Source organism: Protopterus annectens, chromosome 2.part2, assembly GCF_019279795.1.
Source record: "Protopterus annectens isolate FY-2018-M chromosome 2.part2, PAN1.0, whole genome shotgun sequence".
NCBI lineage: Eukaryota > Metazoa > Chordata > Ceratodontiformes > Protopteridae > Protopterus > Protopterus annectens.
The window spans coordinates 127,557,233-127,577,198 of record NC_056730.1 but is presented as its reverse complement, the minus strand read 5'-3'; positions in this window follow the sequence as shown (position 1 = coordinate 127,577,198).

The window sequence follows — 19,966 nt, the reverse complement described above, 5'->3', positions numbered from 1 at the left end:
AAAAAAACAAAAAAAACCCAAAAAAAAATCTTGCTTTTTTCCACTTTTCTGAGATTTAAAAAAGTTCAGTTACAGGCTTGCTGTTCTTGAACTGTTTGTAAGTTTCTGTGAGGCCATTTTTTGCTTGGGCTAAAGGGAAGTCTCTCTGTTGATCAGTGGCAGTGAAAAACATTGAGCAGCCTGCCTGCCCCTGTGGGAGTGGTTACTGACTTGAAACTGTAGTTTTATTGGCCATTTTGGGTCAATTCCAAAACTCCTTCATCTTCCTCTCTTAAAACCTGGTTGCCTCGTGGTTTTGGCGTCTTTTCAGGCTTGTTGGCTGTTGGTGAAGCACCCACCAAGAGGAGAAAACGCTAAGAGAAGAAAGGAGCCACTTTTGAGATGTTAAGTATTTTTCCTCTGTTTATTTGCTAAGTTTTTCTGCATAGCCGCCTATTTTGAGCATTTTCTGGCTTGTTAAACTTGATTTCTGCATTAGTAACTGTATTTAGAGCACAACCTAAGGCTGTTTACTGAATTTCCTGTTTGCACTTATTTTTAAAATCGTTTTTTCTCAAAACTTGCATTTTATCTGTCTTTGGCCTAGCACTCTTGTGTGGGGTCATTTACTGCACTGTTATAACTTGTTAATACTTGTGAACCTCTGCTATCTCTGAAAAAAACAAAAAAATCTTGTTTTTTCCCACTTTTCTGAGATTTAAAAAAGTTCAGTTACAGGCTTGCTGTTCTTGAACTGTTTGTAAGTTTCTGTGAGGCCATTTTTTGCTTGGGCTAAAGGGAAGTCTCTCTGTTGATCAGTGGCAGTGAAAAACATTTAGCAGCCTGCCTGCCCCTGTGGGAGTGGTTATTGACTTGAAACTGTAGTTTTATTGCCCATTTTGGGTCAATTCCAAAACTCCTTCATCTTCCTCTCTTAAAACCCTCTTTTGCGTGGTTTTGCGCGTTTTTGTGCATAGTGCAACAGCGGGCAGCGCCGCCTAATTGGGTTTAAACTATTCCTGGCTCCACAAATATCTGCTCTTCACTTTTTCCCTTAGAACTGCTCTATCTCTCAATTTAAACACCATATTCTCATTCTAAGGTCCTTCACTGGTCCAATTAAGTAATCCTACAAGTTAGCACTATTAAACCATAAGCACTACTTACTCTTATACTCTCTACGATTACCCTGTCCCCTATTGGTCCGTCTTAAATTCAGTTTCCCTATATTACTCTAGCTTGTCCAAAGGTCAGTCAATGGTTTCCTCTCCAGCCCAGCTGGTGAATCTGGGAATTTTGAGGCAATGTTACAACAGTCTCATGTACACAGACAACCCTCTCCTCCTCCAAACAGGTTCAAATATATGTGAGAGATGCAACTATTTAGCCAAACTGGAGGCTGAGCTCTCTCATCTCAAAATTGGTGTAACCAGTCAGGAGAAGGTAACCTCACACAACACAATTCCAGTATCACATAGTCCCACCACATCAGCGAACCAAACACATAAATACACAAAAACATACTCAGAGGCTCTAAATAAAAATCTACCTAAGCAACAGAGACCTCCAAAGCAGACATCCAAGCAAATGCTACCTCAAAACAAAACACGCACAATACATAGCCCACAAAGTCAGTGTGCCAAGCAGCCACAGCCCTTAAGGCTGAATAACACACCTGATACTCTTGTAATAGGTGACTCTGTTGTCAGACACACTGACATCCCACTCACCAGGCTGAATAAAGAGAAGGTCACGGTGAGCTGCCTGTCGGGTGCTAGGATCCTCCACATAACGCAAGCACTCAGGTCACTCCAAAGCAAATACAAATATGACTCAGTCATTGTACATGCTGGTGTGAATAACCTGAGACGTACCTCCCTGGACTACATGAAAAGAGACATAGAGGAGCTCTCTGATCATGTAGCCCAGGCTGGTATGACCCTGACCTTGAGCAGTATCTTACCCTCACCTAGAATGATGACACAGTACAAAGACAAAATGATCGATTTTAACAATTGGCTAAAATTTTGGTGTCATTCAAAGGGGATCCAGTGTCTGTCAGCCTGGGATGACATGCTCGAAAAGCCATGTTGCTTCGCTAGGGACGGCTTGCACCTGTCACCACTGGGCTTTTGGATATTGGCAAAGGCTCTTGCCACCCCCATAGTGCCTTTTTTAGGCAAGGCTCAAAAGTCAAACCCACCCCCATAGACAGCACAAGGAACAAGAAACTAAGGGTAATGCTGCTAAACGCCAGAAGTCTTAACCTCAAGATGCATGCACTCGAAGCTCTCCTCAATATGGAGAACATCGATATCTGTGCAGTGACAAAAACCTGGTTCAAGGCTCCAGAGAGCACCCCAGCACTACCAGGCTATACCTCATATCATGCTTTTCGGCCCCAAAACCCGGACCGAACCACAAAAGAAGGGGGAGTTTCCATATTTATCAAGGATATCCACACCTCCAGGTTAGTGGCATTGCACGAAGTATCGGAGACCATCCATGTGCAACTAACAGTGGGCAAGACTGCTTTTCAGTTTATAGCATCCTACAGACCACCCTCTCAAAGTTAGGAATCCCACTCAGCTTTCCTGAAAACATTGGAGAACATGAAGATCTCTCTGAACACAATTATATTGGGCGACTTCAACTACCCAAACATTGATTGGGAGCACTACTCAAGCCCCAGCACCTTAGCCCAAAGGTTCCTGGAAATTATAAACTCAAATGCTATGGAACAACTAGTCACCACGGGACAGCATACTAGACCTGATCATTACCAACATGGGGACTCTTTGCTCCACACCAGAAGTATATCCCTCATTGGTAAGATCAGACCATAAATTAATCTCACTGGATGTCCACATCCCGACCCCATCACCAGCCCAGAAAACCACAGTGAAAAACTTCTAAAAAGCGAACTTCTCACTTCTCAAAACTGAAGTGGAATCCTTCAAGGCCCCAGGGCCAGTGGAAACTACGGCCCAAACTGCAGAATCCTATATAAACGCATTCTACGGACATCTCCAGGAATGCATGGATCATGATATCCCAAACAAAACCAAGACCCAATCATCCATAGGCAGGCGTCCTGTCTGGTGGACCCCTGCCATAAATAAACTGTACAACAGAAGGAGGAAGCTACTACATGATAGAGCAAAATCCCTAATAGGGAAGGCATCTCTGATCAGTACTAGCAAAAAATTACGATCCCTCATAAAATCCTCCAAGGCCAGCTTCGAGAGGAAAATTTCACAGGACACCAAAGACAATCATAAAGCTTTTTTCAGTTATGTTAGAAACCTGGGATGCAACTCCCAGACTTGTTCTGAGTTGATACTAAACGACAAAAAATACACTGAACCCACAAACATCGCCAATATCCTGGCAGACAGGTTCAGTGCAAACTTCTCCACCCCCCCCCCCCCAAAAGAACAAGTATCTATCCCAGCAGAGGGCTGCCTCCCAAACATCTCTGATGCTCAGGTGAAGGCTGCCCTCTCTAAAGCAAAAAACACTGCGTCCATGGGACCAGATGGCATCCCAGGTTGCGTCCTACATGAACTCCAAGAGGAACTAATCCATCTAATAAAACAGCTATACAATCTCAGCCTCACTACAGGATATGTGCCCATAGAATGGCGTACAGCAACAGTCATCCCACTCCAGAAAGGTGGAGCCTCTATGGACCCTGGAAACTATCACCCCATAAGCCTGACTAGTTTAGTCTGCAAGGCTATGGAGAGGATCATCATGGGGCTCATAAACAAAGACATTGGGGACCTACAGACACTAGATCCTACCCAGTTCGGCTTTGTCAAGGGCAGATCCTGCCTTTTGAACCTGGTTGACTCCTTTGAAACAGTCACCAAAGCCATAGATGAAGGGAAGGTAGTCCACACAGCCTATCTGGACCTTGCAAAGGCATTTGACACAATACCCCACTCGGGCATCATAGATAAGCTATCCAGCTTAAATATAAACCCATATGTCACAAGATGGGTCGCAAACTGGCTCAAAGACAGAACCCACAGAGTGAGAGTTGCTGGAGCCATGTCAGACTCGAAACCAGTCACAAGTGGCATCCCACAGGGTTCTGTCCTGGGACCACTCTTGTTCGGTATATACTTTTCCGAGGTACAGGCAAACATGGGAGGACTATGGCTCACCAAGTTCGCAGATGACTGCAAACTGGGCGCCATAATCAACTCTCCAGCTGACACAAACATCCTTCAAAAAGGTCTCACAGAGACAGATAACTGATGCCAGCGCCATGGTCTAAAGCTAAATGCCAAAAAATGTATAGTCATACCCTTTGGCAAAAACAATGTGCCCACAAATTACCACATAGGCGGAAACCCATTAAGTACAGAGAAAGTTATTAGGGACCTGGGGACCCAAGTTGATAGCAATCTCTCCTTTGAAAACCACATTGCCAAAGTGGTTAGAAAGACCTTCTACATAGCCCACCTCATCAAGAAGGGTTTCACATCTAGATCAAGAGAGGTAATCGTGCCTTTTTCATCCCTCATCAGGCCCATCATAGAATACAATGCCCCTTTTGGGATGTACCTTACCCGACACCTGCAGCAATTAGAAAGACCCCAAAAGTATCTCACCAAGAGGATCAAGGGTCTCAAACAGATGCCATATGCTGCTCGGTTAAAAACTCCAGCTCTACTCAGTTGCATACCGCCTACTTGAGGCGATCTATGCCTGACATACAAAGCTATGTCAAATCCAGAATTAATGGACATGCTCCACCTCAGTAAATCTAAATCCCTTAGAGCCACACCGTGGACTTGAACCTCAGCACAGAAATAAATAGAACTTGCTGGAGGGACAGGTTCATAACCCAGAGGCTCCCTTCGCTCTGGAATAGAATTCCAGTTCATGTGAGGCAGAGCACCTCACTGAATCTCTTCAAGAAGAATCTCGATAGGTGGATGGGGATCGTGGTTTGTCCCAGGGATTACTCCGTGTCACTATTAGACAGAGGCACAGTAAACTAAACCTTAAAGGGCACAGCATACTCAAATCAAGGGGTGGCGTAAGCCATACAGAATCGGGTTAGGCTTATAATTGCCTCAGGGCAGATAGCCTAGTATGACCCTATGAACCTATGAACCTATATATATATATATATATATATATATATATATATATATATATATATATATATATATGTATATTTATATATAGATATATACATATATATATATATATATATATATATATATATATATATATAGATATATAGATATATATGGATATATATAGATATATATAGATATATATGGATATGTATAGACATATATGGATATGTATAGATATGTATAGATATGTATAGCTATGTATAGCTATGTATAGATATGTATTGATATGTATAGATATGTGTATATATATATATATATATATATATATATATATATGTGTATATATATATATATATATATATATATATATATATATATATATATATATATAAAGAGAGAGAGGGGGAGACACGGAGTCATACGTACTGGAACAGGTGCCTGTTGACCAAGGCATGGACTGAACACCAATGTTGGTACTGCAGTGCCATACCCCATTCTAAAACACTTTACCAAGTAACTACCACATAGGTGGTAGCCTGCCTAACACTGAAGGTGTCAGAAGGGAACATGGGACACAGGTGGACAGTAGCCTCCCCTTTGATAATCACAGTGCCACACTAGTCTTGTAATCTGTTTACGTGGTACGTGTCATCACAAATGGTGTGTCATCTAGGGAAATATAGGCAGTGTTCCCCTCTACTCATCACAATGCCCCATGTGGTATGTACCTCACATGACAACTACAGCAAGTGGAAAGGCCACAGACGTACCTCACAAAGAGTAATACTGCCCTCAAACACATGCCCTATGCAGACTGACTCACAAAACCACAGCTAGAGTGTGTTGCATACTGTCCACCCAGAGGTTACCTCTGCAGGACATACAGAGGTATGTCACACCCATAGCAGTCGGACAACCACCATGTCAACACCTCACAATCCCTCCAGTCTACATGACCTAGGGCCCTAATCTTCGCCACCTCACTAAACAGCACATGCTGGAGGTACCGGTTCCTATCCACAAATATGCCATACTCTGGACTAAACCACCCAGCATTAACAAACAAGGCTCCTCATTAACAGATGTCATACATACCCCTGATGATTGTTTGGGAGATAGGTAATATGCCCTGGGAGTCACCTCTGTGTATCCGGTTGACAGGAGCATGTGAAATGACATTACATGTGTGTCAAAGGCCAAGGTAGCATATGGCTAGGCTGCTCTAGGCCCTAGGGCCAATAGCGTATTACCTACCTATGACACAATGCACACACACATGTACTCAGTGCAATACCTGCTATGTGAGGTGGAATGAGTGTGACAGTGAATGTGTGCAAGGTCTGTAAAGGTGTGATAGCTTATTGTGAGGTTGTTTCTGTCATGGTAGTTTGTGTCCTAGGTGTGAGGCCAGAGGAAGATGTGTCAGTTATTGGGATGCAGACATAGTAGGATGGCATATGTTGTGACGTAGTTCCTTGTGTACAACTGTGGTGTCCCATTGTAGGCTGAAGCAATACATGTATGCTCCGTAAGTGGTACTGCTGGTGAATCCAGCTCACATATGAACTGTTGTACTACCTAAAGCTGTAGGCCTAAACAGCACAGTATGGTGTATGTTCACATTCCCTGGTAACACTGTCTTGTGTGTGTTTCCTGTAGTCTGCACAGATTACATACCTCAGGCATAGGTATCTGTAAGTAGAGGCACACAGTACTGTAAGGTACACAGGTAATGCTCATCTGTGTCGGCATACATTTGTGTGTCGTATGTATGTCTGATGTGTGTGTAATGATGCATGTACCATGCCCACAATCACATGTGTGTTACAGGGTATGTGTATGTACCTAGCAACATGTGTACTCTGTTACAGCAGTATGCCAGCTATATTAAAAACCATGCACATATGTTAGGTAGGGGTATGGCATCAACGACTAGGGTGGTTTACTGGTAATACTGTAAATGTACTTTACATTCACTGCATTGGATGACATATTTCTTCATGCATTAGCTTGATATATAGCCCCATGGCGATGTTGTGCATTGTATCTCAAACAGTGTGCCGAGTACTGGTGTATACTGGTTTGTTATATGGAGTGTGGCAGGCACTGACAGCCAGTTGTGGGCTGAGCACTGATATGTGGTATTGAATGTATGTATCCTCTGACAGCCAAACAGATGCTATATATGGCAGTTAAGTGATATCTGTACTTAATAATGTTAAGTGTGCCACATGACTTGCTCACACATATTTTGTTTAATTGTCTTCCAGGGCTATGGCTCATCAACACAATCCATCCTATACAGCTGCGGAGGAACAAGAAATACATAACAGCCTGGTGCAGCACTATACACTGCTGTTTTCCAGGGCCAGCCAGCACCAGCATGAGTGTACTGCACTGTGGCAAGATCTTGTTCATCGGGTAAATGACATAGGCATGCATAACTGGACATATGAGCAGGTACGCCATCACTGCAGTGATTTAATTAGACATGTCCGGCGGCGTGCATCTGATATCCATAGACAACAGCTTGCCACAGGTGGTGGGGTGGCCATACACCCCCCCTCACCAGAGTGGAGGAGCTGCTCCTAAGCGTGGTGGCTCCTGGCCTACAGCAGCAACAGCATCACACATGTGTCATCATGGAGGTCGGAGCCACCCAGCATGATGACATGGAGTGTGCAGGTAATATGCCCTAGCTGTAGACTACTGTTACCTGTATTGTTAGAATATGCATATGTAAGATGTGTACTGTGTGTTCAGCAGTTGTGCTGCCTATTGTGTGCAATACTGATATTTGGAATAGTATATGTACAACTGTGACTGTTGACTGTTGTTCTACTGTTGTTTAGCACACTCATAGTAGCAATGCCACAGCTGTGGCCACTGACAAACTGTGTCATATTCTTGTAGGTCCCTCTGGTGTGACAGCAGGGCAGACGATACATGCTGGTGAGTGTGTTAACACTTTAATATTGGTAATGACATGTGCATGTCATAGGTGAGGTGTAGGCCATGTACACGTAACACACCTATGCATAATGCATGCTGTGCATTTTTGCTGTGAGACATTAAACATCTCAGTAAATTCAGTAGCTGCCTCAATCACATGCAATGCACAGAGCAGCAGACACATTTGTGGCAACACTGTACTGCACATTTGATATGCATAGTTGCTACAGCTGTACACAGCAGAACACGTTTATCATACGCAGGACACGAAAACATGCTACATTTGACATTACCACACACCCGCTGTAAGGTCACACTTCAGTATCCCACATATCATGCACACACACATGATGTACCTCAGGGGTAGAGGCCTATCATGGGGCTGTGCAACACTCTTCAACACATAACAAAGTCATGTTAGGCAATGCTCTTTACTGTGCACCTCACACACCCATGTACAAAGTGGCTGTGTAATTGTGAACGTAGCCACGGCACTGCAGTTCAGGTACAGCATGCTAGGCGTTGGTGTTACACACATTAGTAGCTGTGAGTGACCACAAGATGCATGATGATGATGGCACAGGGTACTACACCCCATCCAGTTACAGTGACCACAGTACTACTCATAGCAGGCATTGCTGTGCATCTCAATGTGTGTGTGTGCAAACATATGCACCTATACACAATATGCATAGCATGTTGTGTGTGTGCTTACATATGTCAGTATACACAATATGCACAGCAGTCGCCATCCGAGCAAAGTGTCACATATATGTCCTGGAAAGCTAGTGGGTGTATAGGTCACATGGCACACATTGGGTATGTGTGGTGTTTAATGTTGCAGTCGTGTAGCATGTCATGCCATGGATGGCACCAACATATCAGCAATATGTCCCACACTCATCATAACCACTGTACACTGGCCATGTCGAGCATTGGGATTCCTTCACATCAACATGCACCACTCATCCCATGTGTATACAGAGCATGCATGTGCTACACCTGTGCCCACTATTATCTGCTATGGACACAGACACCGTACTCAGACATGGAAATCTATGTGTCACACAGATAACACATGCAGCCATGGCATGTATACCTGTGAGTGATGGTGCAGAGGGCATTGCAGAGCTGATAATACTTGCACAGCAATGTTGTGTCCAGGTACCCATTGTGTTCCAGGGTGTAGCCAATCACTGAACAACTACACAGTTGCATCAAAGCCATGTACACTGCCATGAAATATGGGCGCCTACACTTGCACTGCATGGTCTTGTGCAACACATATTCTGCATGCTGACATGTGTGTGGTGACTGTTTGCCTTGTGATACTGGCACCCACCTTCACCCACTATAGAGTTCATAGGTTCATAGGTTCATACTAGGCTATCTGCCCTAGGGCATTTATAAGCCTAGCCAGAATGTGTTTGACTTTCGCCACCCATTTTAAATTTATTTTGCTATGCCCTTTTTCGAGGTTAGTATACTGTGCCTCTGTCTAACAGTGACACAGACGTGATACCCGGGGTAAACCTACGATCTCCCATCCACTCATCAAGATTCCTCTTGAAGAGAGTCAATGAGGGACTCTGCCTAACCTGGACTGGGATTTTATTCCAGAGTGAAGGGAGCCTCTGGGTTATGAATCTGTCCCTCCAGCATGTCCTATTTATTTCAGTGCTGAGGTTCAAGTCTCTCGAGCGCGTAGCTCGATGGGATTTGGATTTTCTGAGGTGAAGCATGTCCATTAATTCCAGGTTGGACATGGCTTTATACGTCAGGCACAGATCGCCTCTGAACAGGCGGTATGCCACTGAGTAGAGCTGGAGTTTCTTTAACCGGGCAGCATATGGCATCTGTTTGAGCCCTTTGATCCTCTTGGTGAGGTACTTTTCTGGTCTTTCCAGTTGCTGCAGGTGTCTGGTAAGGTACATCCCAAAAGGGGCATTGTACTCAATTATGGGCCTGATGAGGGATGAGTAAAGAGGCACGATGACGTCCCCTGATCTAGATGTGAATCCCTTCATGATTAGGTGGGCTATATAAAATGTTTTCTAACCACTTTGGCCACGTGGTTGTCAAATGAGAGATTGCTATCAACTTGGGTCCCCAGGTCCCTAATTACTTCTTCTGTACTTAATGGATTACCACCTATGTGGTAATTTGTGGGCACTTTGTTTTTGCCAAAGGGGATGACTATACACTTTTTGGCATTTAGCTTGAGGCCATGGCTCTGGCACCAGTTGTCTGTTTCTATGAGGCCCTTTTGGAGGATGCTTGTGTCGGCTGGAGAGTCGATTATGGCACCCAGTTTGCAGTCATCTGCAAACTTGGTCAGCCACAGTCCTTCCGTGTTGCCTGTACGTCCCAGAAATATATACCGAACAAGAGAGGTCCCAGGACTGAGACTTGTGGGACACCACTTGTAACTGGTTTGGAGTCTGACATGGCTCCAGCAATTCTAACCATGTGGGTTCTGTCCTTGAGCCAGTTTGCAATCCATCTAGTGACATACGGGTTTATATTTAAGCTGGTGAGCTTATCTATAATCCCCAAGTGGGGTATTGTATCGAAGGCTTTTGAAAGGTCCAGGTAGGCTGTGTGGACCACCTTCCCCTCGTCAATGGCCTTGGTGACTGTTTCAAAGAAATCAACCAGGTTTAAGAGGCAGGATCTGCCCTTAACAAAGCCGAACTGGGTAGGATCCAGTGTTTGTAGGTCCCCAATATCTTTATTTATGAGGTCCATGATGATCCTTTCCATAGCTTTGCAGACCAAGCTAGTCAGGCTTATGGGGCGATAGTTTCCAGGATCTGTTGAGGCACCACCTTTATGGAGAGGGACCACTGTTGCTGTACGCCACTCTTTGGGCACATATCCTGTAGTAAGGCTGAGATTGAACAGCAGTTTTATGTTTGGGTTTAGCTCTTCTTGGAGTTCATGTAGGACGCAGCCGGGACACTGTCTGGTCCCATTGATGCTGTGTTTTTGCTTTGGAGAGGGCGGCTCTTACCTGAGCATCTGAGATGTCAGGGGGGCAGCACTCTGCTGGGATAGATATTTGCCCATTTGGTGGGGAGGGGGGGAGAAGTTTGCGCTGAACCTGTCAGCTAGGATGTTGGCAATGTCTGTGGGTTCGGTGGATTTTTTGTCATTTTGGACTAATTCTGAGCATATCTGGGAATTACCACCCAGGTTCCTAACATACCTAAAGAAAGCCTTGTGATTATCCTTAGTGTCCTGTGCAATTTTTCTCTCGAAGCTGGCCTTAGACAATTTTATGTGTGCCCGTAGTTTTTTTGCTAATACTGATCAGTGATGCCTTCCCTTTTTGGGATTTTGCTCTATCATTTAGTAGCTTCCTCCTTCTATTGTATAGTTTGTTTATGGCTGGGGTCCACCAGACAGGACGTCTGCCTTTGGAGGATTGGGTCTTGGTTTTATTTGGGATCGCATGATCCATGCATTCCTGAAGGTGTTCATAGAATGCGTTTATAAAGGATTCTGCGGTCTGGGCCATATTTTCCACAGGCCCAGGGGGTTTGAAGGATTCCACCTCAGTTTTGAGGAGTGTGAAATTTGCTTTAGAGAAGTTTTTCACTGTGGTTTTCTGGGCAGGGGGTGGGGTTGGGATGTGAATATCCAGTGAGATTAGTTTATGGTCTGATCTTACCAGTGAGGGATACACTTCTGGTCTGGAGCATAGAGTCCCCATGTTGGTGATGATCAGGTCCAGTATGTTTTCCCCTCTTGTGGGAGTGGTAACAAGTTGTTCCATAGCATTTGAGTTTATAAATTCTAGGAACCTTTGGGCTAGGGTGTTGGAGCTAGAGTAATGCTCCCAGTCTATGTTTGGGTAGTTCAAGTCACCCAATATAATGGTGTTTGGAGAAACCTTCATATTTTCCAGTGTTCTCAGGAAGGCCGAGTGGGGTTCCTGGGTTTGGGAGAGTGGTCTGTGGCAGGCTATAAACTGGAAGGCAGTTTTACCCACTGTTAGTTGCACATGGATAGTCTCTGATGCTTCGTGCTTTGCCACCAACCTGGAGGTGTGGGTATCTTTGATGAATATCGATACTCCCCCTCCTTTTGTGGTTCGGTCCAAGTTTTGGGGCCGAAAAGCATGGTATGAGGTATAACCTGATAGTGCTGGGGTGCTCTCGGGTGCCCTGAACCAGGTTTCTGTTACTGCACAGATATCGATGTTCTCCATGCTAAGGAGAGTTTCGAGTGCGTGCATCTTGAGGTTTAGACTTCTGGCGTTGAGTAGCATTACTCTTAGTTTCTTATCCCTTGTGATACCTGTGGAGGTGGGTTTGTCTTTTGAGCCTTGCCTAAAAAGGCACTATGGGGTAGCAAGAGCCTTTGCCAATATCCGAAACCCAGGGTGACAGGTGCAAGCCGTCCCTAGCGAAGCATCGTGGCTTGTCGAGCATATCATCCCAAGCTGACAGGCATTGGATCCCCTTTGAATGACACCAGTACTTAAGCCAATTGTTGAAATTGATCATCTTGTCTTCATATTGTGGCATCATTCTTGGTGAGGGTAAGATGCTACTCAAGGTCAGGGTCATACTGGCCTGGGCTACATGCTCAGAGAGCTCCTTTATGTCTCTTTTCATGTAGTCCAGGGAGGTACGTCTCAGGTCATTCACACCAGCATGGACAATGACTGAGTCATATTTGTACTTGCCTTGGAGTGACCTGAGTGCTTGTGTTATGTGGCGGATCCTAGCGCCTGACAGGCAGCTCACTGTGACCTTCTCCTTGTTCAGCCTGGTGAGCGGGACGTCAGTGTGCCTGATGATAGAGTCACCTATTACAAGTGTATCAGGTGTGTTGTTTAGTCTTAAGGGCTGTGACTGTTCGGCACACAGGCTTTGTGAGATATGTGTTGCACGTGTTTTGTTTTGGGGTAGCGGCTGCTTGGGTGTCTGCTTTGGAGGTCTCTGCTATTTTGGCAGATCTTTATTTAGAGCCTCTGAGTATGTTTTTGTGTGATTATGTGTTTGGTTTGCTGTTGTGGTAGGTCTATGTGAGACTGGAATTGTAGTGAGTGTGGTTTCCTTCTCCTCCTGACTGGTTATGCCAGTACTGAGTTGAGAGAGCTTAGCCTCCAGTTTGGCTATATGGTTGCAGCTCTCACATGGGTTGGAATTTGTTGGGAGGAGGAGAGGGTTGTCTGTGTACATGAGGTAGTTGTAACATTGCCTCAAGATTCCTAGATTCACCAGCTGGACCGGAGAGGAGATTGACAACTGACCTTTGGACATGCTAGAATAATATTGGGAATTCCTTAATAATTGAAAACCAGGGCCAGTGGGGAGTGAGGGTGTAGTGCTTTTAATTTTTAGTGCTGACTTATATAATTGCTTTAGTATGTGTTGGATTGCTGGTGTGTGTTTGTATGTGCTGTAGTGAGGAGTGTATATGTGTACATGTGTTCATGTGTGCATGTGTTCATGTGTGCATGTGTGCATGTGTGCATGCATCATGTGCAGACTGTAAAGTGTGTTTCCTGTCTTCCTCTCACAGGTGCTGAATTAGGGGTGGCCGAAAGCAGCAGGGAACCTGAAGCCGCTGCCACGAATAGTGGTGATGATGAGACATGTATTCTGGCACAGGAAGGTTTGACAGGGTCTGTCGTTGGTCCGCCAATTGACAGTACACAGCGTTCAACCCCATCTATGTGCACACTCATACTGTGAATACATCCCTTATCACCAATGGCCACAGGCGAGGGACAGCATACAGTTGGCATTGACCAAGAGAGTGTGGTACTCATGGCACTTGCACCCCCTCACTGCAGCCATAGCCGGATTCCTGGAATGGTACCACATAGGCAGAGGTCCAGGGGTTCTGGGGGGAGCACCGCTGGTCATATTGCCCCTGGCAGACGTGCCCTCTCAGGTATTACAACGTCCAGTATGTTCCGGGCTGTAATGCAGGCTCAGGCACATATGGAACGGTACACTAGACAGGGACTTAGGGCGTAGAGGGCTCATTACCGCTATCAATGGCAGCATCCGTGACCTTGCTGGTGCCATCCGGAATTACACCGAGATCATTGATAGACATTGGGGGGAGACAGTAGATGCCCTCCACAATATGTCTTCCATGAGCCAGGACCGTGCGGGACGGTTGCGACGTCGACGCGGATGCATGCCAGCAACAGCAAGAGCTGGCAGTGGTCGCGGACGGCCCACAGTTCACAGCCGCTCCTGTAGTGGCAGTTCCTGTCCATTGACCGTCTCAGTAGACCACGTGCACGTGGCTCTGGCCATTTCCAGCAGGGAAGTGGGTCCAGTCATCATACCTCTGCCTCTGATGACAGTACCCAGTCGGGGTTGGTACCTGATACTGTCCGTAACACCCCTGCCAAGCACAGGTACTGTGTCCGTGGCCGGAGACAGTGATCTGTACAGCCTAGCAGGTACAGTATGTGTCTGTCCCACAAACTACCGTATATGGCAGCCACATGGAGGAGCTGTGTGCATGCAGACACACACACATTAACCAAACAACTAGGGCTCACACATACACACACACATTACATCAACGTTGGCCCATGCTGTACTGTTGTCCCTCACACACACAGACATGTTGAACGGATGGGTCAGTGTCACGCTCTGGCAAACAACAACACACCCTGTGCATATGATGATACCTGTGTCACCTCCTGTCATCTGTAACATTGATACAGGAACAGGCTAACATGGTGCTGATGCACAAGGTGACATTATAGCAGTGTAGCAATATTAGCAAGTTGTCAACAGGAAAGTGTAATGACATCCTTGTAGGTATGTCTGAGCAGGCATTATGCATCAAAGCTCTGATTGTCAATGTAGCATTGTTTACACCACTGGTAGGTCTGAGTATGTATTGTCCACCCATGTGCCACTTGGCTGAAGTGTAATGTGTTGCCAGCATGTGTTAGTGAGTGGACAGTACGTGTGTGATGTGTGCAGTACAGATTAGCAAGTGTACATCTGTGAACATGGTGGGTGCGCACTGTCTGCATGCACGTGCATTGTGGACACATGGGACATGTGGCATACCCTGTTATACACATTGCTAACATCTCATAGTAACTTTCAATGGCCATTATTCATTCTACTACAGTTATGCACTAACATGGGTCTACATGTGTGTATGTCATGGGTTGACACTATGCTGTGGGTGATACTGTTAATATCTGTCAATGGTTTGCAGTCTGGTCGTACACACAACCTCAACAGCATGACTATAAGCAATCATTGGATGATGTCCTGATAAATGACACACAGTTGTAGGGAACTCAGTAACAGTTGTATCCTTCTGGTACTGTACTCTAACACTAACCAGTGGTATTGACCGCCACCCATTCCTGGGACCACACCTGTTTGGCATATAGCCCCCTTAGGTACATGCAAACACACTAGGGATGTGTCCATCCACATCTGGAAATGCAGGCATTGGCCTACGATGCATTCCCTGGATGGGAGGCATATCCTACACAAGAGTATCATACAGATAGACACCTGTTGTCTGATACATGCTGTATAGCAGTAAGCCGGCTATGGCATAGTCATCCACATTTAGAAAAAAGCGATCTCCTCCTCAACCAAACTCCACAAAAGCAAAAAAAAAACCAGGAGCTGGGACGATGAAGGCTGAAACCAACCTTCCAAATTTTATTTGACACTAGAATAAGTACGCACAAGCACAAAAAAGAAAATATTAAAATGAACGCCTTCACAATCTAAGCGTTTTCGTCCTGAATGGACTTCATCAGATGAATCAATTAATCCCAATTAATCTTTTATACAAATTTAAAACCAAAAAAAACAATCAATTTCCTGTTATCATTTCAAATCTACGAATCAACCTTTAAGCTAATTAAATATTAAACATGCTCTCCTTTTAAATTCATTAAAAATGTCCTAAAATATATATGTCTTAGTTAATTAAATAAATACAGATTATATATGAAGTTAAATAAATACCTTATAATAAATAATCTAATAGTATTTGAACTTTTTAAAATAGTACTTAAAATATGAAACATTTAAAATTATATGTGTGTGCAGAAACAACCAAGTTAGCTCCTTACATTATATATATATATTCAAGTTTTTATATAGACAACAGTGACATCTGCTGACTAAAGCTAGAAATTACCCTCTTTAGTTTTATATTCTAGCAGATCTCATTTTTAGAAGGGGAAGGATGGAAATATATTCATTTAAACCAGGTGTTTTATTTGCTTCTAGGGCCACCTGCCACCATAATTCCCTATAACCTATTATTTCCTCCCAGGGGGCCCCTCTAATATCCCATCTCACTTGGTCCAAAACAAAAAATTGAAATTTAGGCCCTACACATGTCTTGGAATGCCTAAAAATTGCATTAGTTTCTTTCTCTTTCTTTACATCATACATGTGTTCATATATTCTTCTCTTTAGTGTTCTTTCCATCTTTCCTACATAAAATGACGGACATTCCACACATTTAGCCAAATATACGAGCCCCCGGGATTCACAATTATAATATCCCTTACTTGTTAACCATCTTTCCCTACTTTCCAAAAATATTTTTTCTTTTTTAATAATGTACTCACATTGTCTACATTTCCCACATTTAAAAATTCCAGCTTTTTTTCTAACACCCCTTTCCCCTTTTCTACAAGTATTAATATTGTTTTCTAAAAATCCTTTTATACTAGTAGTATTCTTAAAAACAACTCTAGGTATACATTGAGGTAACCCATCCAAGTCCGCGAGGGCCCTGAATCTCTCCCATTCTCTTTGAAATACAGGTTTTATATTCTTATTTAGTGCATTATATTCAAGATTCAATGATTGCTGGAAATTTTCGTCTTTTCTTTCTTCATTACCATTCACCTCATTACTCCTACCAAGAATTGGTCCAAACCTATCACTTCTTCCCCTTTCTACTTCCATTCTTAGGTTTTTAATGAACTCTTTAGGATATTCTCTCTCAAGGAACATTTTTTCCAGCAAATTACATTCTTTCACGAATTTATCATCATTACTTGTCATTCTTGAACCTCTTACGAACTGCCCTTTCACTAAATTTTTCTTACAGTATAAAGGATGGGCACTTTTAAAATGCAAGAAGGAATTCACATATGTTGGTTTCCTATAGACACTTGTTTCAGAGGTTTTATTACCTATTGTTATTTCTACATCCAAGTACTGAATACTTGTTTTAGAGTGATTGGATGTGAATTTTAAAAATTCGGTAGTTTCTCCTATATATTTAATAAAATCCTCTAATATATCTAGGCCTCCAACCCAAAAAATTATGATGTCATCAAGAAATCTTTTATATAATGTCCAATACTTAACATATTCTGATTTCAAAATATATTTCTCCTCCCAGTTTGCTAGGACTAGGTTAGCAAAGGTAGGTGCACAGGCCGCTCCCATTGCTACTCCTTGTAGCTGTCGAAAAAATTCACCATTAAAGGTGAGAAAATTATTCTTTAACACCAAATCCATTAGGCCTGTGCACACTACCTTTTCATCAAGTGTCAACCGACTGTCCCCAAAAACCTCTTCTTCAAACATCATAATACCAGCCTCATACAGAATTGAACCAAATAAATCAATAATATCTATAGTTACAAAAATTAAATCTTCGTGGTATAAATCAGTACTCAAACCTCTCAATAGGTCCCATGAATCCTTCAAAATTGCTTCTTTTTGGACCCATATGTGTTTGGTCTTCACATCCACATATTTTGCTAGGGAATTAGTTTTGGACCCACCCGCTGAGACAATAGGTCTCAGTGGTGGGTCCAAACTATTTTTGTGGATTTTCGGAATACCAAATATGACCGGTATTTTAGGCTTCTCTATCTTCAAAAATGTGAGGGTTTTCATATTAATAAGATTTTCGTTCATCATATCCTCCAAAATACTGTCTATTTTGTGGTAGGCCATATTAATTTCATTCCTGGAAACCTCCCTATATTTAATCTCATTCCTTAATATTTCATTCATCTTTCCTTCATATATTATCACATCCATCACTACAATACCTCCACCCTTATCGGGTTTCATTACCCTAATGTCTTTGTTAGTTTTCAACTCTTCTAGTTTTTGGTATTCTTGAAGATAGAGATTATGATAGGAATTATTATACCTCATACTTTTTTCTGTCTTCCTAATTTCTCTTTCCATGATATTTTCAAAGTTCTTTAACTGCATGTGGATAGGGGGGTTAAAAACAGATTTTTTTTTACTAATTGATTCTCACTCATTGCATTACCTATTCTTTTAGTGTGTAAACCTATACCTTCTTTGTAAAATAAAAGTTCCAAATTCATCTTCCTAAGGAAAAGTTTCATATCTAATAGGGTTTGAGTAGAATTACCCTTTGTAAGGGGAATAAACTTAAAACCCTTTTCCAATAATTTAAAATGCTGGAAATCTAACACCAAACTACTAAAATTATAAACGGTAAACCCTCCTAAAGTGTTTTTATTCTCATTAACTTCTATGGTAGTACAGGGTGTGGTTTCTTTTGGGTTAGGGGTCCCTATTACAGGTATCTCCCCCTTCCCCTTCTCCCCCCCCCCCCCGTATTTGAAAATTTCCATTCTGTCTCCTTTCCTGCCAATTCTCTCTTACAGGTCTTTCTAGGGGAGGAAATTCAACGTCATATCCATTTTCCACCCACCCATAACCTTCTTCACTATCAATGGGTTTTTCCATAGACATTTTGTTATTATTATAAATATTATAGTATTGGTGTCTATAAACTGTGGGTTTCGGATAACTAACTTGGTTTTCATAGTCTTGGATATCTCTCTTTAGTTTATCCATTTTCCTGTCCACTAATACTTTACATTTACCATCAATATCATCTTTCAATTTAAAATATTTCTGTATTTCTTCACCAATTTCAAAAATTAAGTCCTCTCTAATAAATACATCAAGAACATCTATCTGTGCTTGAAGATTTTCTAAATTCCTATTATTTTCTTTTATTATCAGTCTAACAATGTCTAAACCACATTTATTAAATACCCCTATTAACTCTTTGTGAAAAACAGATCCAGTTTGCACTTTGTTTGGATACTTCCAGGTCCTCAGCCCTTTTGGAACAATATCACGTTTTAAACATTCATTTAAATATGCATTTTCAATCACTACAGTTTTATACTTGTGCATTAATTTAAACAAATTGTCCACCTTTTTACTATAAGAGTCCGTATTAATACCACCTTGTGGTTTGTCAACATTGAGGTTAAAACAGTATTGAACTTTAAGCCAGTCTTTCATCTCCATATGTTTACTTTGGTTAACAGTACCTGAATAGGAACGCCTTTTGTTGCCCTGACTCTTGCCAAAAAAATGTTCTCCCACTTCTTGTTTATCTTCACAAAAAATCCCTGGAGTGTCAGCGGGGTTGAAACTGCTACCATTCGGTTCCTCTCCTTCTTCGTTCAGCGCCATACAGTTCCCTTTTACGTTTATTCTTTTGACCACAAAACCCCTTCTCTCCGCGTACACTGCCTGAACCACTCGATACTTCCACTTCCTTGTTAACCAGGGACTTACACAAAGGCGTTAATAGGTCGATAAGCTCTGTTAACTGTCCAATAAGCTTCTTCGACTGGCCAAGGTCCTCCGTACCTCCGGTTCTCGCCTGCTTCTCCACTTCCATGGTGTCGCAAATTATACCAAACCAAGAAAAAAGCGATCTCCTCCTCAACCAAACTCCACAAAAGCAAAAAAAAAAACAGGAGTGGGGACGATGAAGGCTGAAACCAACCTTCCAAATTTTATTTGACACTAGAATAAGTACGCACAAGCACAAACAAGAAAATATTAAAATGAACGCATTCACAATCTAAGCGTTTTCGTCCTGAATGGACTTCATCAGATGAATCAATTAATCCCAATTAATCTTTCATACAAATTTAA